Source organism: Catharus ustulatus, chromosome 5 (assembly GCF_009819885.2).
Source record: "Catharus ustulatus isolate bCatUst1 chromosome 5, bCatUst1.pri.v2, whole genome shotgun sequence".
Taxonomy (NCBI): Eukaryota; Metazoa; Chordata; class Aves; order Passeriformes; family Turdidae; genus Catharus; species Catharus ustulatus.
The window spans coordinates 40585205-40609705 of NC_046225.1; the positions used below are offsets into that span (position 1 = coordinate 40585205).

The following is a 24501-nucleotide window of genomic DNA, read 5'->3' on the forward strand; positions in this document are numbered from 1 at the left end:
GTTTATAGACCAAATATATTAGAGGTTGTTCAAGGTCAGTGAATTTTTCCCTCCACTTGCTTGAAATTATGAGTAATAGAATGTGAATAGCTGGTACTCCAGCTGAAATGAACTACAGTGATTTGTAACACTATATTTAGCTGTCTTTTAAACTGTTGCAGTCTCATTTAACAGCCTCCAAATTAAACCTGCATTCTCCACCATTTTAGAGGGAACATTTAGCCTGAGGTTTTGCAAATTGATTTGAAGAATTTCCAGTAATTATTATTATGCAGAAAGAATGCATTCTTTGAAGAAGCACTTAGGGTAACCTTTGCAAGCAGTGGGCTTGAATAAAGAATAAAAAAATTACTGTTATAAAATTTGGAGATTACCTTGTGGAAAAAAATTAGAGCGTTGCTATATAGAAGAAGTTGTGGGTTTGGGTCATCTTCCTAATCTGCTTCTTCCCCAAACAGATGCTTTTAAGTGTAGTAAAACACAATTTACTCTGAGCAATTGTGCAATACTAAACCCCAGGAACTGCAGTCCTACAGTCAAAAAGCCTAGAGATTCATTGAAAACTAACATTACTCTGTGAGACTCTGCAATGATCAGGAACAGCCTTGTAGCAGAAAAGTCAGAGACTGGCAGATCACTAGTAATTAAATTACTAGCATTGAGCCCAAGGCCATGTTTCTTCATCTTCTGTTTCTCATATTGCCTCTCATTTTTTTTTCTGTGATAATCTTTTCATGTTTCTTATTCCTAATTAACACTTGTTAACACTTTTTTCCCCCTTTGGCTTCTTTTGTTTTAATTCTTTCATATAGTTCTGTTTTCATTCTTGGTGTCTGTGGCTTCCGTTTTGGCTTATCTTTCCTTTCATATTTTCTGTTTCTCCTTTTGCCTTCCTGCCTTTAATATTACCTTCTCTGTTTGCTTAGTGCTTCCTTTTTTTCATTGTGCCACATGTCTGATTTATGAACTCTGTAGTTCAGTCTGCTCTAAGTACATATTTTAGGATTGTAGCTGCAGTAAAATGTCAATACAGCAATGTAAACAATAGCAGTAATATTATATAAAGTGTGAATAGTATACACTGAGTCTAAATCTCAGCATAGTTCAGGATGTTTTTAGTAACTAGTAATCCACATGTGCTTTCATCTGTACTGAATTTACAGAGGATGATGCAATGTACTATAGTGACATGTTGAAGTTTTTTTAACCTAAACATATGTTACCATGCAAACTCCCAATCTAAGTTATTTATTAGAGGTGGAATTGCTTTTTCTTCCAATGTCATCCCTTCAAGACTGGCAGCAACTATCAACATATTTGAATACTAGGACTTCTCAAGAGCAAGTCTTCAGGACAAGGTTATGCAGTCTCTTAGCACATATCCTCTGTCGTTGGACCATTTCTTTAAAAAAGGCTAAGCAGTCTCAGCTTGGGTTTCCTTTGTTGAGGACTCCATTGGTGCAGGTATCTCAGGTGCAGGCTGAGCCCTGGCTGGTGAGAGCAGGGACCAGAGGCTGAGCCCCTGCCATGGAAGGGTCTGCTGTTGGGAATGTAACTGAGGGAGTCTTCTGAATGACCAGAATGGAATTTTCCTTAACAGCCCCGTTACCATCGAGGTAAAAATGTTAGTGGGTCTTGAGATCTAGAAATAGTGATGGTAGCATGGTTTTTCGGCTTTTAGGGTGTTTTTTTTTTCTTTTTCTTTTTCTTTTTTTTTTTTTTTTTTTTAATTGAGAAATTAGCATTTAAGTGTTTCAAGCACTGAATGTGATTCTCATGGTGTGAGAAGCTTTTCAGAAGGCAGGATATGCTGGTTTAAAAACAGTGGGATAACAGAAATTCTGTTGGAGCTTTGGTTTTAAAGAGAATGTTTTTTAAGGGACAGTAAATTGTAATGCTCTCATATCAGAATCTCTACAGCGAGCAATATAGGGAACATTTATTGTTTCTTTTTTTGCATTGTTGTCAGAATGCTTTGCACGGGAGTATGATATTGTGGAGTGCAATGGTACACAGAGAATGACAAGGAAATTTCTGTTAGAACTTGTTATAAACCTTCTGGTTTGGAATTATAAAGGAAGAAAAGAAAGAAGACCTGTCTTTATGAGTCAGAGGGTGCCAATGACCAACCATGAAAAAAAGAAATGCAATCACTCCATGAGTTGAGAAAGTATATCCACTACCAACAGAGAGAAAAATAAATCTGTGCGTTAACAAAGAATATTTTTTTAAAATAAAAAGTGCAATATTTTCAGTTCAAAATCAGCAGTAAGTTTCTAATCTCTGAGGAGAAGGTGTAGAATTGCTTTCCACAAAGGTAGGGTAGCTAGAAATAAAGATGAACACATGAGTTTGATTTATAAACTCTGGTTGCTTCTTATCATAGGCAATAAACTAGTGATCTCTTCAGAGCTTCCTATGAAACTAGTGTAGAGGTGGCCAGTTAAAAAGAATTTTTCATTTTTCCATTCTCATTATGCTCACTTATTCACATTTTACCTTAATTCGTACAGTTCACTTTCGGAGAAGATCTCATCTCTCTCCCTTTTCTTGAAACATTAGCACCATGACATAAAATCAATGGACATAACATTCCTTCTTAACTTAATAGCACCCTTTACGATGAGAGGGAGTATATGTGCTAAAGTCTTTACCAACAGTTCCATGGGTGAAGGCATGGGTGTTAACACCTTTGAAATGGGTCGTCATGTCTCTACTAACTCTGGGCAGCTGGTTTGTCACAGAACCCAGACAGCTTGGCTCCTGAAATGGACAGGTGTGTCTGCACAAACTTGAGTTTCTGAGCTTTGGGGTACAATTACAGGTTCAAGGGGACACGTGTGGTAAGTGGTTTGGGAAGGCTGGACCTTCCCAGTGCCTCAGCCAGTGGGGAAAGGGAGAGGGCATCATGGAGCCAAGAGTTTGAGATGAAAGGAGGCTGCACCCTCCAAAACATGGAGAGAGGAAACCTCTCAGATGTGTGCCCCAGTGGACTCTCTACCTTTATTCAAATAAAGTTGCAGGACTCCTCTGTCTCCTTTATAGATCGTGGCTTTTCATAGCATGATTTTCTGTACAACCACTTGGATGTGTTGAGTAAGAACCAGTTTGGTTTGTCTTGCTTCATGGCTGAATGCTTTGCAATGGCAACAGCCTTCTAGTTCCTGATAGCACAGGGAAAGAAAAAAAACTAACTTTCATATCTCTGTAATAAAATGTCCCTCTAACACACCTTGAATTTCCAGGACAATGTGATGTTTGTTTTTTTTAATGGACACATTTTTTAATCTTTGGTTGATTAATGATGTCATAGTACATGATGAGTGTGCTTATTCCTGACTAAACTACATTCTTACAGAGCCTTTTTACAAGTTTTACCTGATGTTAAGCATGATTTTATATACCATAGCAATGTAATTATTGGGGGAAAATTGCTTTCTGTAGCCTAAATGTGAGTTTACGAATATTTATCAAGAAGAAAATTTAAGTAAACTTTCCTAGTGAATTCATGCAGTTACAAATTTATGCTGAGCTAATAGAACAGTTTGCAACCTGGGATTTAAATTCTAGTATTGCTACAAATGATTTTTCTTTTATATAAAAGAATAAATGGAATTAAATCCACCAATATAGATGCCAAATACACTTGCTAATAAAAAGATATGAAAAAAAAATCATCCTAATTATTCAAACACAAGTGACTTTCTAGAATTATTTAGGTTGAAAAAGACTTATGACATCATCAAATCCAACTGTAACTCAGTACTGCCAAGCGCATCGCAAAAGTCTGTCCCTAAGTGCCAAGTGCACTTGGGGAATTACATCTCATCTGTAGCTCCCCAGATCCTCTTTTAGTCTCTTTCGTAGATGGGTATTTAAATATGTGGATTATTAAAGAAAAAGAAAATTTGGTAGAAAAAGAACATTTATTTTTTTAAATGTGTATGGAGGAATTTGCACATAAAATATTAAAGAATCATTAATAAAATAACATTTTCTTTCAAAGAATTATCTTTCTTCTCAAAAGATTAAGACATTAAATAATAACTTAACTGAGAAACAATTATATTCCTTACCAGTCACTAAAAGTTTTTTCTTTCGCTTCCTATATTCTAAAATGCATTACAGGAATGGCACAAGCTCAGAGCAGCTTTCATGGCTGTGAATCTTATATGCTACTTATATACTACTTTGCCATTCTTTCTGTTACTGACATACTAAGACCTGTTGCTGTAGATCTTTCATGGGATTTTCTTGATTTTGGAGTAAGTTATATGGTGACTTTTAAAGTCAGTTTAAAAGCACAAGAGCATTTTCAGATGCCAAAATTAAATTTACCAATGAAGACTATAGCTTTAAAATTACTTTTTGCTTGATTGTTTTTTTTTGTTTGTTAAAGAAAATTATTGTCTTAGAAAAGAAGTGGAATATGTCCATGTAGGAAAAGCCCCGTGTTTAACTCCTAAGGTGGATCATTCTTTTTTGTTTATATTGCATTGCCCTTTAAAGAATTCCTCAAAAATAATGGCATTCTATAAAGGCAACAATTGTTTATTTGGAGGAGTATTTATTTTCTCTCCTTCCTGTTTCTGAGTCTCTAGGGTATATTCAGTTCATATTTTCAGTATTTTTCATCTCAAACATAAGCATCATTATTTACTTCTATTTTTGCAAAAAATGAAGGTGACAGGTAGGTCAAGGAAAGGTGTTTGTGAGAAAGGAAAGCATTATTAATCTTCTGAAAACATGGAAGTTTGCATGAGTGGTACAGTTTGCCATAATCAAGGATCAAACAAAGAAAAGACTGTGAATAATATCATTGAAATGTATTGGATTTGCTTCAGCTATAACTGTGAGAAAATGCTTGTAGTCCTTAGCCTCAGACAGTGGAAATAACAGATGACAAAATGTATCTGACCTCACTTCGTTTGCTACTTCTACCAAGACATTGGTGTTCAGAAGAATTGCCTGCTAGGGAAAAGTGCTCCTAACTTTGCTAAAGCTTTATTTTTTTTTTTTTATTCTTGCATTTTGTTTTAAGATAATTTATAGACATTAATTTGGTATTTGTCTCCATGGACAGTCAACAGTTAGCTTCATGGTGTGTGCAGTATGAAACCTAGAATACATAAAAGCATTATAGACACAAGTATGTTACTTAATTTTTAACAGAAAAGCATTATTGGGTTTATTCAGAATATATTCATATCTCTCTCATGGCTGAAAGTTTGACTCATGACTACTCTTCATCAAAGCAATTTAGGTCAATTTGCATGATTTTATTTCAGGAAGAAAGTCACAAGAAAATGAAGACACCATAGCATAAAATAAGATTCCTTAATGAAGGCTCAACATAGAGGTCAAAAAAATAAAATGGAATCATACACTGCACTGGTCTGTAGAGACAACCATTGAGGAATTGCAATAGAAGCATGATATTTACATTACCGAGATGTTTAATTGCTGTGTATCTATGTTTATACATATCTTTAAAGGTATACATCTTGAGATACAGCTTTCAATAAGCCCTCTTAAAAGTCTAGCCCATTTATGATTTGGTAACAAGAAGGAAAGGGAAGGGCTGTTTTGTCCTTAGCAGTTCTCAACACTGATGCTTCCTTTGGAAGAAGCACCATGGTTGTGCAAAACAGTCTCCAAGGCACTTACAGATCTTCTCTAGTGGCCTTGGCTTGTGGAGAGGGTAGATGCATCACCCACCCTTAGTATTTATCAGCGCAGTTTAAAAGCATGGTTTCCAAGGCAATGACCTGAGTCTACAATGAAGAGGTGAAGGAGGTTGCAACTTTTGAATATTCTTTCACCTCTGCTTTGAGAACAGGCTTGCATGTGTTGCCCTTTGCTCATCTTGACTCCAAACAGGTGTTTGCACATTAAAGTAATGTTAACTAGTCAAAAAAATGGATTTTCCTTTCTTACAGAAGGACAAAACAAGATAGGTGCCCAATATTTAATTTTTTCTTCTCTATATATAGTGCTCAAAGTGAAAGAAAAACCCAAGGAAAAATGACCCAATAAATAACTACAGCTAAACTGAAGCAAGATATTTCTGAGCTCAGTGGGAGCACTAAGAGAGAATCCTGCCTCACTGCTAGCATTTAGTTCGAAACCTTCCTTCACCTGAGAGGCAGCAATTTCCTGTCATAATTGCAAGATTTGACTTACAAACTCAGAGATATCTTGCTACCCTGACAGAAAAGACCTCTCAGCTTCTACATACATCTGAGTTGTGGGAGTTGGATGACCCAGGGAGATCAATCTTTCCTGAATGGCGTGACCTCCAGGCTCCCCATGAGCTCAGAACTCAGGCGGATCTTGCATTCTGCAATATTTTGCACTGACTTTGGCAGCTGGATCACAGGTCAAGAAGGAAAGTTTCTTCCCCTTCTGTTCTTTTCCTTCTTGGCTCCTGTCTGCTATGTTAGCAAGAATCAGTCAGCTAATTTGAAGTACAGTAATTTCACGGCCATAAGGCGCACCGGACTATAAGGTGCACCCCCGGGGAGACGGCAAAATTCGCAACTTTGTAGATCAGATAAGGCGCACTGGACTATAAGGCGCACTTTTTTTTGCAGCGAGGCTCCACCCCCAGCTCCCCCCGCGCGGTTGCTGGATGAGGCCCCGCCTCAACCCGGCAGCCATAGGCCCCCGGGCCCACCTGTACCCGGCAGGAGGGGTGCCTCGGGCCTCCAGGCCCGCCTGTACCAGGCGGGGCCGGGGCATGCCCGCCACTGCTCCGTGCCGCCTCACTGGGGCCAGGGCATGCCTGCCGCCCCTCCATGCTACCTCTCCGGGGCCGGGCTATGGCTGCCGCCCCTCCGTGCCCCCTCCATGGGGCCAGAGCATGCCTGTAGAGGGACCATCCTGCCTGCACGGGGCCGGGGGGTGCCTCTGGAGGGGTCGTCCCGCCTCCACGGGGCCGAGGTGTGCCCACTGCCACTCCACCCCACCTCCACCTGGCAGCTGCGGCCCTGCCGGCTCCCCCTGCGGCTCTCAGCTCTCACTTCCAAGTAGGTAAATTTCTGAACTTTGTCCATCAGATAAGGCACACCAGACTATAAGGCACACTTCCGGGTTCCGGCAAAAATTTTAGTCAGAAGGGTGCGCCTTATAGTCGTGAAATTACTGTAGTTTCCTCTTACTTCTGCAGTGAGCTTTAAAGCTATCTATGGTGCTTAGAGCAGTTGAATGGAAGCACAAATTGGGGAGCCCAGAGGGAGACAGCACTATTTTTAGTTGAACCAGTGGTGTTTGTAAAACATGATGAAAAGGCACAGAATAAGCAAGTGATGTCCCAGTAATAATAGTATATATATATATAATAAAACTCTTCTTTTCCTTGGAGGTTCAGCCATCCAAAATTTAAATCTGAGTTATGGGGTTCTAGTCTGTAGGCTAATTTTTTACAAATATGACAAAAACTTTTTCAAAAGTCTCTTTGGGAGTTTTGGTTATACCAAAGTTGTGAACTGTCCCTTTCTTTGTGTTTGTCAACTACAAGCCCACCAAAAGGACTTCCTAGATGTAAGTCTGTCTTACATTAAGTTTTCAATATATATTTGATCAATAATTTATTTTCTGCAGGGTGCTGAATGTAGTTCTTCTTAGTTATCAAAATTCTTCAATATGAGCTAAAACTGTGCATGCATTTAGTGCTTTTGGCTTTAATGGGTGTGCTTCAATAACTTAAATCCAATACACCATCACCAGAAAGCAGTGAAGGGATATGTTGCAAACTTACCTTGTATCTAACTGGACTCATTAACATGGTTACCATGCAGTGAAAACATCACAGCCTAAGCAAAATCCAAACCCAGATGTGTACAGAGCTAGAATCATTATCAGCTGGAATGCATCTCTCTAACTCTATTGACATAAAAATATTTTTATAAGACTAATTAGTAAAAGAGGCTTGATAAATTGACACCAAAGTAACTATTGCCCTTGTTTTAACATGAAATGGTGTTACTATGTGCGGTTCCTGGAGCAGTGATAGTCACATAACAAGGCAACTTTCTTGCATGAGCAAGAAAGAGCAAAAAAGAGCATTTATTAAAAAAAATCATGGATTTAAATAGTGTACATTTTGGCAAACAATTTACAGACATTTCATTGGACAGAGGAGAAGACGTCCCTAGAAACACAGTCGGTGAGGTTAGTCACGTACACTACAGATGTTATATCTTTGTTTTGGGTTTGTGTCATTGACAAGCCTGAGAGCCAGACTCAGGCAAACTGAGAAACTGGACTGCTTTCTTGATTCCCAGGCCAACAAAATGGCACACTGATTTTTTTTTTTTTTAATTTTTGTCAATATATATTACACCATTGCAAGATAAATTCCCTTTTTATTGTATTTACTCTTTAAAGTCAGGAAATCTCATTTAGAAATCACTAATAAGTAAGCACTCTCTGTGCATTTTGAGTTCTTATATCATGTGCTTAGAATTTTTGCTTAAAATATGCAACTTGAATACTGAGTGTTATTGGAAGATTTAAATAAATGGATTAAAGTGTTGTAAGTTCTCTAATGTGGAATAAGTAAAGCATGCCTCACTTGTTTCCTATTTGTCTTTGATGTGTTTCAAATCAGAAATTTTGCATAGTTTGTGAGGGTTTTTTCCCTGTAGTTCTTAAGCATGAGCTTGCAAGAGGGAAAAAAAAGGTATTTCCATCTTGATTTCATTTTGGGTTCCTTGCAGCAAAAAATAGGATGTTGAATAAGAAGGACAAAATTTGGTAACACTTAGTTACCACCATGCTGCCCTATCCTTAAAGACATGTAGAAAAGCCTCCCACTTTTTGTGCTACAATTGAGAAAGCCTTTCAGCTATCTAGGAAGAATTTTATTTCCTTCTGAGTTTAAGAAAAAAATTTGCTTAATATGTCTTGTCAATTTTTTTTTTTTTTTTTTGAGTAATGTCTGTAAAACACAGAGAGGATTTTGAATTGTACTTTCAGAGAGTCATGGAAGGACTAGCTGTAATCTCTTAAGTAGAAGTTAACACAATGTGGAAGGGGATAGGGATAAGAATGTGGGTATATTTCAAGAATAAAACTGTCAGGAAGATTTTACACATGGATATTTACTATGGATAAATGGATGTCCAAAGCTTAGCATTTAGGTTCTTAAAAGGATATTGACAATTTATTCAGAATAAATAAATATATTACTTATTCCTAGATCATTTTAATTTACAGTAATTTCACAACTATAAGGCACACCGGATTATAAGGCGCACTTCCAGGTGTCGGCAAATTTCTGAACTTTTGCCTGTATATAAGCCGCACCGGACTATAAGGCACACTTTTTTTTCTGCAGCGACAATCCGCCGCTGGCTTCCCCCATGCAGTTGCTGGCCGCGGCCCAGCATCCACCTGGCAGTCGCGGCATAACGGCCCCGCATGCACCCACCGGCTGTGGTACTGCCAGCTCCCCCTGCGGCTCACGGCTCACACTTCCGGGTTGGCAAATTTCCTAACTTTGTCCATATATAAGGTGCACCTGACTATTAGGCGCACTTCCGGCTTCGGGCCAAAATTGTAGTCAAAAGGGTGCGCCTTATAATCATGAAATTACTGTAGATTAAAGGAAACTAGAAAAGAAAACATTCCTTCAAAATAATCATTGTTACTTAAATCTTGTTTTGTCTTGAAACCTTTCTCAGTTTGACAAAAATTAGGAGGAAAAACTTACATTTTAGTCTTGAATTCCCCAGTGTGCCTTCTTCCTCATTATGATACTTTCCCTAAAGTCTATTTTCACTTTTTCAATCCAAATTGTACAGCAACAGAATAATGTAAATCAAACCAAGACATTTCACAGGATATCTAAATTGCTCTTTAGGATTTGTCTTTCATAGGTCTCTCTGGTCATTTTCTTATCACAGTGTTGCTGAAAAAGTCTGCTTTCTACTGAAGTTAATACAGATATACAATGCTTCTTTATTAAATTTTAAAATATGAGAAATTTCTTTGGCTATACTACTACTATTATTATAATTATTATGAATATTTATATGATGAGAAACAAACCTCCCAATTTCTTTCTCTTGATGAAATTCACTTATTTTTCTCCTCCTCTAACATACAGCATTTTAATACAGAAGTGCAAGTTTATAAGTAACTTAATCTAAAATTGAGGATTGATTTATAGAATTAATAAGGTATTTTTAGAAATCATCTTTCTTGGCTGTTAACTTCAGGTGTTTTCAAATCCATTGGACTTCTGTGAACCTTTTCTTTAATTGCTATCTGCTTAATCTTTTAAGGTCTAGATTTTTGTTCCAGGGATTTATGATTCATATTTATTCTACCATGTTGTATTTTAGTACTCGCTATACAGGAATTCTCATAAATAACAGGGTTAATTATCTCAAGTCATTTTAGAGAGTGTTTGTTGAAATTCCCTGTTTTCTCCAGTGCAGACATTCAACTGCCTTAATTTAAAAAAACAAAACAAACAAAAAAAAAACCAAAAACACAAAAACCCAAAGCTATTTTTTTTTTAATAACTAAAACTAGTAGCCTTCTACAATTAGATGTCATAAATGGCAGAATGATAATAATTTTTTTCTTGCATCTTTAGGATTTTGGGTATAATAATAATCTAGATTTGTAATGGAAATCTTTCCACAGTTACCCTGTAAAATTGTGTATATTTTCAATGGAAATCAGATTTTGAGCCTCCAGCATCAGTCTAATGATGTAGGTAAGCTACTGCAGATAATGATCCTCTGATATGACTTTCATCTGTGTATCAGTAAATAATAATTTTATAGTTGATCAGTTTATATAATATGTTGAATAGCTGTTGATGGCAAAAATAACTTACATTCTGATTTGTATTTTCTTTGTTTTCTGTGAAAGCTGTAAATTTTATATTGGAAGAAAAATAATACACATTTCTTAGTGAGGATACCACAGCCTAACAAAACCTTGTGGACCCCCACCGGCCTCAAACAATGTAAACAACTGTTAGTTAAAGTCGTTAGAATTAAGAATTGGTATCTTAGGTGTATGTCAGGCCTCCTATAGGCCTGTGACATTTAGGAGAAGTGTGTTGAAGAAGGTTGCAATGACTGCTAAAATAAAACCTCAGAGTGATAAATGAGCAGATTGCTACTGTGAAAGTGTTTAAAGGTTTAGGACTCCTACTGATAAAATCACCAGAGAGAGTATGTAGAAAATTACTCTCTTCTCACCTTTAATTGCATTATTTAACTTGAACATTTTCTCCACTGAAGAGAGTGCAAATAATAAAGCCTTTTCACTTACTATGCAAAGTCTTTTACAAACAAAGTATAGAATCTATATGACAGGCTTACTTCATCTATAATGTTCATGGTGGAAAGGAAAACTGAAATTTGACTAAACCAACAATGTATTAGGACTTTAGCGAATGGAGATGTTGCAGATACCTTCAGGTGGATGCAAGTGCAAAAATGAGGATTATCACCAGAGATGGTGATAGTGATTTTTTTTTTTTTTATGTTTTATTGAATAATGGAAGCTACTTTTTACAGGAAATGTTAATTATGAAAAAATGTGAAATATTGTCAAGGAAAAACACACAACAACAGAAAAAATATCCTTATATGCTTTTTACCTTATTTATATTTTTCATCTTGTTGCTAATAGACATAAACTGAAGGTTATTTTTTTTTAATTGGGAGCAATTACTTCAGGAAAATAAGATTCAATAATGACACCTTTTATGCCAGAGGAAACATCAAATTAGCTTCAATGCACTTTGCATTTTTCACATTTCCTCATACACTAACTTCATTCCATTATATAAATACTTGGACTCAGGAAATGAGGTATCTTACATGTTAAAATGTAAAAGTTCCTCTGTGACAAGGTCTATGAAAATGCTTGACACACATGTAGACAAATTAATGTTTCTTATAATTGAGAACATAGCTTAATTTTTCCTTTCTTATGGCTATTGCACAAATTTTACTTTTATTTAATGGCTATTCAAGTTTAATATAAAAAAAAATGGTATGAACAAAAAAAAATCAGAAAAAATATTTGCTGGCTTTTTAAACTTTTTGTCAATAGCTGCTTTTTGAATCTCAAAGGAGAAACTGATAGGAGAATACTTTGTGAGGAAATGGAAAATCTTATTGCATACAGAGGGGAGGAAAGTGGTTACAAAATGTAACAATATATAGAAAATTCTCCATAAATTGATTAGTCACATTTTTCTGTGCCATAGCTTGCACAGCACAGATTTAGTTTAATTTATTTCTCTGTAATTGGCATAAAATGGTGCGTGCTTAATCTTTCAAGTTATTGCTTCTCAATGTCACCATTTTTTTTTTCCATTATGTGATGTCCATTTGGTTCCATTTCATGACCAGATATTCTTTTTTGGGTCATAAAAGTTTCCAGATGTTATATTTTTGAAGTGAGATATGTTTGGCCATCTAGATAAATGAGAATAGTGTGAAAGTAGAGAATGCTGTAGAATTAAATGCAGCCAAAGAGAAATGTCGCATCAAAATCTTCATACTATGAATAAAATCAGAAAATGCCACTAACCCTGAAATTAAATGGTACTAATTCTAAAATGGGCAAGATCACACATTGGTGAAGTGTAACAATTTTGTCTTTTTATTTAGAAAATGTTTAAAATGTGAACATTCTTGACTTACACTTGTTTTCTTCAGTTCAGAGCTCTGTACCTCTTCTGCTAGCCAAGACCCTATGTCCCAAGAGGGATCTAAAATTTCTAGGCTTTCTCAGAATTAAAAGTAAGCTAAATATAGAAGCAGTCTATCTTCAAAACTCTTGGGAAATCTATTTTCTAAGAGAGCATATATTGTTTCATTTCATTTTATTGTACTAACTTCAGAACCTCCTATATATGTCCCATGTATCAGTCAGCTTTATCTGTTCCATTATGTCTAAATTACTCATTCCATGTAAATTTGTCAGATACAGGTAGAAAGTAAACTATGGATTTGGTTATAGTTTTTTAAAGGGATGAGTAGAATTAAAGGATTTGACTTTTGATGATTTTATATAGATTTTTGTGGTTTAATGTATGCAAAGACTTCTTTTTCCATATTCACTGAGAAAGGTCATGTTTTCCATATGGGAACCAACACATTCTGGTATGTTAACAATCAGCTTGCTATATTTCTTCATTACTCAACCAGGCACAACGCTTGGGACAATCCAGTGCATTTCTTGCCAGAGTAGCTGAATGTTATTTCTCTCTTTAGAAAGTGTTTATTTCTTAATCTTTATTTTGAAATAAGCCATTATCCCATATAAATTTAAAAGTCTGGTAGCAAAACGTGCCCTCCTCACCCTGGTTCCAGCCCCAGCTGAGAGCCAGCTCCTATCTCTGCCTATGGAGCTGTGCTAGTAGAAGCTTTCATTAAAAAGTGAGGCATGTTAGTGGGGCATGGTACACGCAGATTGCTAACTGTGGTTGAAGGTTGGTGTCCAAATGTGCTGATGAATCCTAACAGGCTCTAATTTAATCTTAATGGGATATTCTAATCTTGTAATGAATTAGTAATGCAACTTATATACTTGTTCTAGGTTTTCCCCCATGCAAAGATTAAATTACTGTTTATATATTTGCAGCAATTATAGATTACCCAGACCTACCAAGAACAGTACCTCATTTTCCAGGCTTCTGTGTGTGTTTACAGACTAAATAGATATGTTTGTCTTTGTAAATTCCTGGCAGAATGAACTATTTTTAACAGAGGTTCAAGATTTTTTTATAAAATAGCATGCTATGTATGAGGAAAGTAATCTTTCAAATGCACACATTCTTTAAAGAAAGCCAATTGATTTTATCCAGTAGTCTTATTTTCAAAGAAGGCCATTTCAGACAAGTATTGTGTAACTGGAGGCTAAAGATTAGAAAGAGACTGTAAATCTTCTCTAGTCACATAGCTTTGGATTTTTCCTACTCAGAGAACATCTGGACACTAAAAAGATGGTATAGGTATGTCCACACAGACTTTGAAAACCTTCTTGTATATTCTGGGTGCAATGGAACTGCAGCCCAGAGATTCCTGAATTATGTAAACAGCTCCTTGAAAGCCATCAAAATTTCTGGATGCTGGCAACATGTGCCATAAGGTAACTAGCAATCAGGATCCAAGATCTGAAGACACTAATACTTTAAATCACAAGTCACTGATCACACGTCATTCATCTCTTTTGAACACCTGCATTTGCTTTACCTTACCTTGCAGCTCTTAGTGAATACAGCTATCTGCATAAAAAGCCTCTAAAAAGTGAGAAAGAGAACTTAGCTCAGCTTTAAGATGTTCTGCTTCCTTACATTATGTTGTCCCCCATGAGGGAACCAGAAGGAATATAAGACCATTTTATACATGCTGATTTTGTCACTTGCAGAGGCTCTAACAAATCATGTAATTTCTGTAACTGAGTATTTCTGTATTATTCAGTGTAATTGACAGTGCCAGAAACTAGCCCTAAGCAAATGAAATGCAACACAAAATCTGCTGTAAGCAAGTTAATCACGGTCTAAGTGATAGAAAGCTTGCACTTCATTTCTTTTCATTTCTCAGGATGCATTTGTGGCAGAAAAATAATTCTCTTTTCTCTCAAAAGACTAGGGAGCCTGTCAGGTGCTTTGGGGCAATCAAAATAAATACTTTATGCCTCCCATAAATAAAGATATGAAATGTTTGTATTTGTGTGCAAAGGCCAGAGTAACCTCGTAAATTTGACATTGTAGGTTTGAATCATGGGCTTAGACCACTGACAAATGGGTCACTGCCCCAACTCTTTGCTCTTGCACTTGTTGTGAAGGCACTTGCCTTAATATTCTGTGCTATATTTTAAGGCTACCTTGCTAGCACCATTTTTTAAGATATCTGCTTAAAAGATTGTTCTGTTCTTATTGCCTGGAAGCAGATCTTTTTAATTAATATCTGTGTTGCTTAAGATTTTTATTAAGAAGGAAGTCTCATGGACTTTGTACAGCAGTGCCCAAGGGCTTGCAGTTCAAGAAAGTTGTTTAGACACATGATTTTCTGAATATTTCACTATCCTACAATTAGATATTTCATAATCTTGACATTCCTTATTTATTCATCTTTCAACAATGTCTCTTTCTATTGTATATTACAAATATGTTTTGCACTTTGAATACCTTCCTTTAAATTTCAGAAAATGCAATTAATTGTTTTGTTAGCCTAATTTTATTCTGATTTTGGGTTTTTTTGGGGTTTTTTTTTTACCCCCAAAAAGCTGTCCAAAGCCTCTGGTCAGTGTGACTCACTTTTCCTTCAGATCAAAACTTTGAGATGTCATCAAAAATGTAGTTTCCAGTGGAAAAGTCAGGAGCCAAGCACATTAAAAATGGATCCCTATGAAAAACATACTTTCCAAAATTGATATTTGCTATGTATAGACCATGGATATCTTGCTAAGGAGGATGGTAAAAACCTGAGAACTTAAAAACCACACTTTTGCTAACAACCTATATCACCATATTTTCCTCTTTGTAAGACTACCAACTTTTTCCAAGCAGCAAGCAAAATTGCACTATCATGCAAATCCAAAAGAGTTTCTTATAATTTAAAAGCTTGAAAAAAACTCAGCTTTTCTAGAGGAAATTAAAACCTAGAATAGCTGTATGTTTTTCCAGTTTTCCATGATAAGTATTCTATAGCACTCCTTCACTTACATTCATTGCCTTGCTGCTTGTCATGATGTTTTGTTGGGGGTTTTTCCTCCATATTTATGAATGTTTATCACTTATATTTCATACCCAAAGGTTCAAGATTGTTTTCCAGAGCAGATCAGTCATAAAAATATGGATAGATTAATGTTTTCTTCTCTATGTCCTCATTAAAACCCCTTTTTTTTGTCTCTTTCTTGCCTGTGTAGGACACAGTAGTCATCAAAATTTTATGCTTCGGTTTTAATGTTTTACTCTGTGTTTAAACCTATCAGATTACTTTAAACTATAAAGTGCATCAGAATCACATCTTATAAAAATGCAACTTTCCAAAGTATGTGCACACAAAGACACACATTTTGTGGAGCTGTAAATTGATGAACAGCTTGAATTTCATCCAGCTGCCTAGACAGTTTAAGTCTTTGAAGCTAAAAACTGTTTTATTGTTCTGCTCATTACTTTTGTGCTTATTTCTTAATTGATTTTGGTGCATTAATGGCTAGCTTTCCATATTCACTTCTCAGTTAGAGAAAAGTGGAAAGCTGCTCCAGTGTCTCAATTTCAATTTTTCCACTGTGTGACTTAAAATTTACGTACTGACAAACACTGGTCAGCCCTACAGCTAGCATGCTCTGTAAGTCCATGTAACTGCAGTGGACTTCATGAATTGCTATTCAAAGTGGCAAGAATTAATTTGGACATGGGGTTTATTGTTATAATATTTACCTCAATCCAAATTCTGAATTTATTTATCAATGTTTTTGACTTGGATGGATATTTTGTCAGAATTTCCGGAGTTACTAAATAGGATACAGGTTTAATGAACAAACCTTATGCATGTGTTCACTATGAGCCTCTTGAAACTCTTGGTGGGAATTCACTGATTTCAATTCTAACATAGTATTTCTATTTGAAACTGAGAAAAAGTCTCATAAAAATGTAAAACTGAAACTGCACCCTATGGGGCCTGGTCTGCTCCCCAGATACCTGCAGAGCTGGCCTGGGATGCTGTTTCATGTAGAACAGAAGGATATTAGAGGCTCTTTCTCCCAGGGTTGGTATTCTGCTTTATTCTTAGGCTTCCATGTGGTCAGAGCGGGAGAGCAGGATAAAAGAGAGAGTCCACACGTGGGCTCAGGGTTTTTCTCTGGGTCAGGAAAGGGGAGGGGTCAGCCTTGGCTTCAGGCCAATCCCTTTGCAGGGGTCAATCCATTGGTCTTGTAGGGGTTACAGGGTTAAAGGGATGTACCATTCTTAAAGCAGTAGGGTATTGGGTTACAACATAAAACCAAATTCCCTCTAAAACTGGAGTATCTATCAAACGACAGAAGATTACAAATCAATGGGATATTCCAAACCGAAATCTGGAGCTTGCTTGCTGTATTTGCTTCTGGAGTGAGATCAGAATTCATGTTTTACTCAACTTCAAGATAAAAGAAGATAATAAAAGAGTCTGAAAGGCTGATATTTCCAGGTCTGATTCAACACCCTAAATGAGGAGTTAATTAAATTTAGTATTTAATTCCTACCTATCAGTTCAGGGGTGGTAGGCACTTTTTATTAATTGTATGAAGACATAAATCCTGCCTCTCCACTTTGGTGGCAGAAAAGCTTTGTAGGCAGACCTGGGCAGGGTTCAATGAGTAATCCAATCTCAAAGTGATAAAGGCAAAGCACTCAATCTGCAGGTCAGGATGCAACAGGAAAGGCTGTAGTTTAGCAAGAGTCTATAAAAGATAAAAGCTTTCTTTGACCACAGGCTACTTACATTGATTGGAATTCACCACAGTCCCAGATACGTTAAAAATATATAGTGTAAGTGTAAGTAATTTGAACTATTAAACGTGATTAACTTTCTACATTTAAAATTTCATATAATGTTGGTTTTTTTTTCTTTCTGCAAGTTTGTTTCCTATTTTCAGCAACATGCTTTAATGTGAAGAAAGCTCCATACTTTGGGAACAGAACTTACATTTTTCTCTAAACAGTTACTTTTTCTTCCTCCCCGAAGTAATATAAAAACATGGGGGCAGATTTTACTACTGCACTGCCTTTTCACTCAAACCTTTTATTTGAAAGCTATATTTAAGACTTTACATTTTATATTTGGTATTTTTCCCAGTTATCTGGGGATTCATTTCCTCTGTTGGGATTAGGAAATATTGTAATAAAGCCATCAAAAAATAACTGCTTAAGGAAGACAATAATTCTTTTGTCTTCAGGCATAAAGACTTGGATTTCAATACTTTTATCATTGCCCTTTAAAATTACCATAATCTGAAAGTGTAATTTGATATCCTGACTACCTGAAATGAAGCTATCAGTGAAATTCTACATTAACTTGTATTTATATCTATCTATATCTTTATATCCATGACTGATAAGAAGTTTCATGATTCTGTTATTGAAGTAATGGTGACAGAGTGTGAAAGGGGCTCAGAAGAGTTTTCTTGCTGTTCTTAAAAGCAGTAATGAAAGAAGGAACTGTTACGTTCAGGCTATATCAGAGCAAAATGGTAATACAGCAAGAAGCAAAAAAATGATAGCTTTGAGTTCAAAAGTTATGTTGTTGCTGATATCTCCCCACTATTATTCTTCTCCTCTGTCTAGATATTTATTGCTACTAGAACATAGTATCAAAATACTTAAAAACTCTTGACAGTGTATTGAATTAAGGAGGCAGACAAAAAGGGATGGTGATGATACATGTCACATGAGGAATCCAATGCAGTTTTATTTTTGTAACTTTCTGAGCAATTTCTATCTTGCACTGGACTGACACTAGTTCTTTTATTGAGGTGTTATCTGTATCAAATACATCAAAGTATCACAAAATCTCAATGAAAATACTTTCACAACACTCCATACATAAAGTTGTAATTTGAAATCTTTATTACTTTGACTATAAATAACAATATATGTTATAGAAATTCACAGATTATAGAACAGTGTCATAACTATAATTGGCTGAGAGAGCAAATAATTATAGCAGTAAATTTGGAGGAAAAAATATTTTTGAAAACTGTTAGTTGTTTAATATTATCCATAAACTCCACAATTGTTTGTCTATAGAAAAAGGCATAGATAGAAGTAAATGTATTGCTGACTAAAACTGCAGCTCATAAGTCAGTCTCTCTTCTTTAGACTGAAAATAATGACAGTCATGGCAGCTATATAAAGTCAAGGTTAGTGTATACAGAAAGCTCTTGTTAATTTACTGTACACAAATTTTGTGTTTGCAAAATCTACAGTTTCCCTTCTGGCATCGTGTAATGCAAATAGAGGAGTTACATGTTACTCATACTCTAATGATTAACTAGTGCTTATGGATATTGCTTGAACATTTCCAGTGGTGTCTTTCTGCCTGAGGAAGTTAGTGCAATCCTCTCCCACTTAGTACAAACTTAGAGAAAAACTCCACATCAGTGCTTCAGGTTTACTCCCAAAGCAGTTGCACTTGGTCTCAAACAGCCTGTTGTGGACAACTTCTAAGGTCTGTTTGGTGGGCTCTGGGATGTACATATATGGTGTTGTCATGGTTCAACCCCAGACAGTGACTAAATACCACAGAGCTGCTTGCTGCTTAGCACATCAAAACACATACAACTCCCACACATAGCGGGATGAGGAGAGTCTGAGATAAAAAATCTAAAATTTGTGGGTTGATATAAGAGCAGTTTAGTAATTTAAACTACTGCTAGTATTACTACTACTACTTATACTACTACTACTACTACTACTACTGATAATAATAATAATAAAAAGGAGAGGAAAAAAGAGAAAAGACAAGAAAAAAACAAGCAATGCACAAATACGATTTCTCACCATCCCCTGACTGGTGTCCAAGCTGTCCTCAAGCGGTGATCAGCTCCGTTGAGCCCAGTTTATACACTGAGCATGGCATTCCATGGAACAGAACATTCCTTTGGCCAGTTCAGGTCAGCTGTCCCAATATTGCATGGAAATGGAAAAGTCCTAGACTTGGGGTACACACTACTTAAAAATAAGCAGAACATTTGTGGATTATCGACATTGTCATGTTGAATCCAAAACACAGCATGTGCTAACAACATGAATCTAGTGCTACTAGCTTCTAAGAAGAAGAATAAATTACAGTAATTTCACGATTATAAGCCGCACTGAATATAAGGCGCACTTCCGGGTGTCAGCAACTTTTCATTCTTTGTCCATATATTACCTGCACCTGATTATAAGCCGCACATTACAATACAGAGTGTGATAAAAGGTATCTATTCTATCACCATCTGTTGAGGGTGGGGGCAGTGATCCTTATCTCAACGGCAGATATTCTGCTAATGGGCCATCCATTGAAACCAGGTTGGGCATTGTTCTTTATCTTTTCACAACCTATCCTTCCTCCAGCGAGTCATTTTCTGCTAATGGCCCATTGAGTCCCACTGTGTGACTGATAAAATTACTGCATCCCATTGGAAGTTGCTCCAGCCAGGGGGAAGAACCCAACATTTCTTACCAAGATAAAAACAGAGGTTTTGGGACACTAAGGGAGCCCCTTTCTCCACTGGACTCCAGAGGGAAACTGGATTTCTGCACATCACCACTGGACCTCTGGAGGGAAACTGCACCTTCTACAGGAGCACTGCTCCAACTGAATCACATCTGTCACTACAGGAGGATGCAACCATCATTTAATGGGACTGCTACCAACACCCTGTCAGGTTGTACTCCGACTTTGTCAGGGTTTGGAGTTTGTTTCTTTGTACTACTGTATTTCTATTTTAATTTCCCTAGAAAAGAACTGTTATTCCTAATTCCCATATTTTTGCCTGAGAGCCCCTTGATTTCAAGATTATAATAATTTGGAGGGAGGGGGTTTACATTCTCTATTTCAAAGAGAAGCTCCTGCCTTTCTAAGCAGACACCTGTCCTCCAAACTAAAACAGCAACTTTTCGTTCTTTGTCCATATATAAGCCGCACCTGATTATAAGCCGCATTTCGGGTTCGGACCAAATAGTCAAAATGGTGTGGCTTATAATCGTGAAATTACTGTATATCCCAGTCAAAATCAGGTGTATGCAATACAGGCACACTCAAAACTCTTTTCTGCAGATGGGATGATGTGCACATGTAGGGAACTGGAAACATAGCAGCATGTAGTCCTGTTGGCCAGTTACAACTAGGACTCAAGTGTGAAATTTTGGTGTGCCCTTTTGAGGAAATGCTCACTGCCCTCTCCTAACACAAGGCAACTGTTAGGCAAGACAGAAGGAATTTAGTAAATGGTAAATGGTAAAGTATGTCAAGGTAAGAGACAAAATAACGTTCAGAGTGAATGGGAAGCAGAGTTGAAAGTTAGCTGCTTTTTATCTTCCTCCTGGGGAAAAGATCTTACATGCAGTATTTAATTCTGGGCAGACTGAATAATCTGTGTAGTCATTGACAGGAAACAGTAATATAATAGTAGACATTGCAGTATATTCTGCCTGAATATTTCAAAGTATCTTCTATTGAGGATATAAATCTAAAGTATCTATCTTTCTTTTCTAATGCCTTAGGTCTAAATATGTTCTGTTTTCCATGGAGAGCATCTATAATTTAAATTATTTGCTCTGTGCATAAAGAGTGCTAATTCTCCAAGTGTTCCTGCTTTTATTTCTCAAAGAAAGCTCTTAGGAAAAAAAGCAACTTAAATATACAGTCATTCAAGATGTGGGTAGAATCTCTGAAGTACTGCTTCACCTTAAGACTATCAAAATAGAAGCACATTTTGAAAACAACAAAGTGACTGCTGAGTATATGAACAATACTGAGATGGCAGTGCAAGATCAGTCACTTCTGGCAGGTCTTTAATATCAAACCAAAGGCAGAAATTGACTAAGATTAAGGTTACCACAAATAGCAAGATACAAGCATTTGTATTTTCAAGTGGTGACTAAGTCAGTGTGTAGGGGTTATATTTAATGTCAACACTATGTTAGAGGAGTATTTTCTTCTGGCATTGTGCTGCACCCATTTTTCTTGTGACAAAGGCTTTTTGGGGTATGTGCAAATGCCTCCCATTATCTATAAAACAAGACTACTCTCTGTGCAGAATATTCAGATGCTGTAATTTCTTGGCTTCCGGCTATAGATTCACAAGTAATGGGGAAGAGGGGTGGTGTGAGAAAAATATAAGTAGAGTTCTACAAAAAGTATGATATATTTGCTTCTGTTTCTGTGTCTGTTGAACCTTTCCCATCTCTTCTCCTTCCCCTTTAAAATGGAACTGCATGGATATCTGCAGTTTTGCGAGAGTTAATTACAACTCCCATAAGAAGAAGATTGTTTCATCATTAATTATGTATTAGGATAACTTACTTTACAAAATGCAGTTTTTCGGTTTCTCCCAGTATTCAAAGCATGCATTTGAATTGTACAGGCAAACTCTGAAATTTAACATGTAAAAGAGAACAGTGCTCAGGAAAATATTGAAGAAAGCAATGACCTCAGGTTTTTGAATTGATTAGTTTTTTATTTTTTATTTTAACTTCTGAGGCAAAAATATTGTGTACTCTTTTAACTAAAAGTAATCTGTATTTCTTTTGCATTTTCACCATGAGGTGGTTTGTTACAGTTATTCAAATACAAAAAAAAGGCAATGAGGTGATACCTTAAAGACTTCCACATAATTCATAGCTGGTCATGTAAAGGAGGGGTTTACCTTACAGGCCAGGTGTGTTGCCCAAATCTATGTCAAATGTGCATGTTGCTCTTTTTTCAGTTTTTATTGATTTCTTCAATTAATGTTTTTAAGCTTTAGGTTTTTAATTTTCTGGGTTATATTTCAGCAGTGCTTTTACTTTTCCAGTTATGAAGTTAAAATTCATTAAGACTTTTTGTCTGTTTTTATATATATATATATATATATATATATATATATATATATATATATTGTAACTTCATCTGTACTTTTCTATGATTAATAGGCTCTAATCAATTTTCTTTTAATAATGAGGTAAATCCTTCCTCTGCCATGGCTGTCTTGTAAAATGAAACACACTAAATTAAACTTCTTTCTCTTGCTAATCATTCATATTCATCTATTGGCATGTAAAGTCCAGATGGTTGACTTCTTGACTATCCTAATTCATTCTTTTGAATAGCAAAGTTTGCCTTTTGTCATGTATTTTCTCCTTATGTAAAGGTTTTTGTTATTTATCTCTATTTACTGAATAAACTTACATATTATGGCACTTAATAAGTTCTACAATCTTTAAAAAATTTTTTTTCAGATGCCGCAGTGTAGTACCTGTGTAGGAATCCCATAGATTATTCCATTATATCTCAGGAATAGCTGATGGAATAGGTTTATTTCCCTCAATTATTTACTTCAATTTAGCCATTTCAATACTGGCTGATGAAAATATGTAGAATCTAATGAAAAAAAAAATTAAATCAGAGTACTTCAATTTTACATTGGTTTTATAGGCCAAGGAGATTAAAGGGAGACATAATCATAATTTAGATGCAGTGCAACAACAATTTTATGTCCATTAGTAATATTAACATGTAGATGGTTCTTCTGTAAACTTATTTATTTTTTTTTTATGTTGTTTGGTTTTGCATATTTTGCCATTTACTTGATGCTATGTCTCTTATTCTTTTATACAGAACTCTTAGTAGACCTTTAGTATGAAATGTACCGTAAATCTAAAGCCATAATTGGTGTCATGATTTTACAGAGTATTTGTGCCTCCTAGGAGGCTGAGAATACTGTGACAATGGAAGAATTTATCCTATGATGGCAAATCCAATACCACCAATCACAGTGGCTTCTTTCTTTTCATTGGTGAAAAACTTGATGTTGTCTTTGAGGTAATTTGGTTAAGTGCTAAATCACTGTGCACACGTTTTGATAAGATACTTCAATAAAAAGTACAAAATGTATTCCATAATCTCTAATATACTTCAAACTTTCTCACAACCATGGTGCAGATGAGTAGAATTGCATTTTGGGAGTTCTACATCTGGGAACACTGTGTGAAAAGATAATTATGGGTAAATGGAGCATTTTTTATACCAAAGATAGCCTTGGAATGAGGAAGAATAAAGAGATATCCTATATTTAGTTTCTTCAAATGAATATTCCATTCTATAATGTAAAATGATTGTGGGAAATTATAGTTTTAAAGTGACTTTGAAAATGTCCTTGATTATGAATTCTGATTTTATTTAAGATTCCAGTGTCAAAGAAGGCTCTTGGTATCTTTAAATGTTAATATATAAAAATCTGAGTCTTTTTTATAATTGTCAATGTTAGATTACAGAAAATATTCATATTAAACTTCAACAATGAGAAAGCCTCAAAATTTTCATCATAGAACTTATACTTCAGTAGAGATATTTTAAAAGATAACTTATTTTGTTTCATAGTCTTTGTTGTATATTTGCTTTTCTCTTTTTTCCCTGTGAGATTTCTAGAAAGTTTATTGCTGCTGCCATAAAGATAGGTATATCAGGTTTAATTCCTAAATGGAAAATGTTGTTTTTCTTTTCATGCGTGAGCCACCAGACATGCTGTCCATCTTGAGTGGGATTTAGAGCTGTCAAAACACATCTGAAACAATGAATTTGTTCTCATGTTCAATTTTTGTGAAACTATTGGTTTTGAATAATGAGTACACGATCAATAACATATTTATAGCACATTTTAGTGGTCAAAAAATTCATAAATACATGAAAAATTGTTTTGGGATATGAATCGTAGATATTATTCTACTGTTTAATAATTTTTGGAATATAATAGATAATGCTAAAAATCCATAGATAGACAGTGCTT

At 35.8% G+C, this 24501-nt stretch overlaps 1 protein-coding gene across 10 annotated transcripts in view; it reads left to right on the forward strand.

The window, feature by feature from the left end:
* Positions 1–24501, forward strand: part of TENM3 (teneurin transmembrane protein 3) — a 1396736-nt gene that overhangs the window by 260591 nt on the left and 1111644 nt on the right. The window lies entirely within an intron of this gene.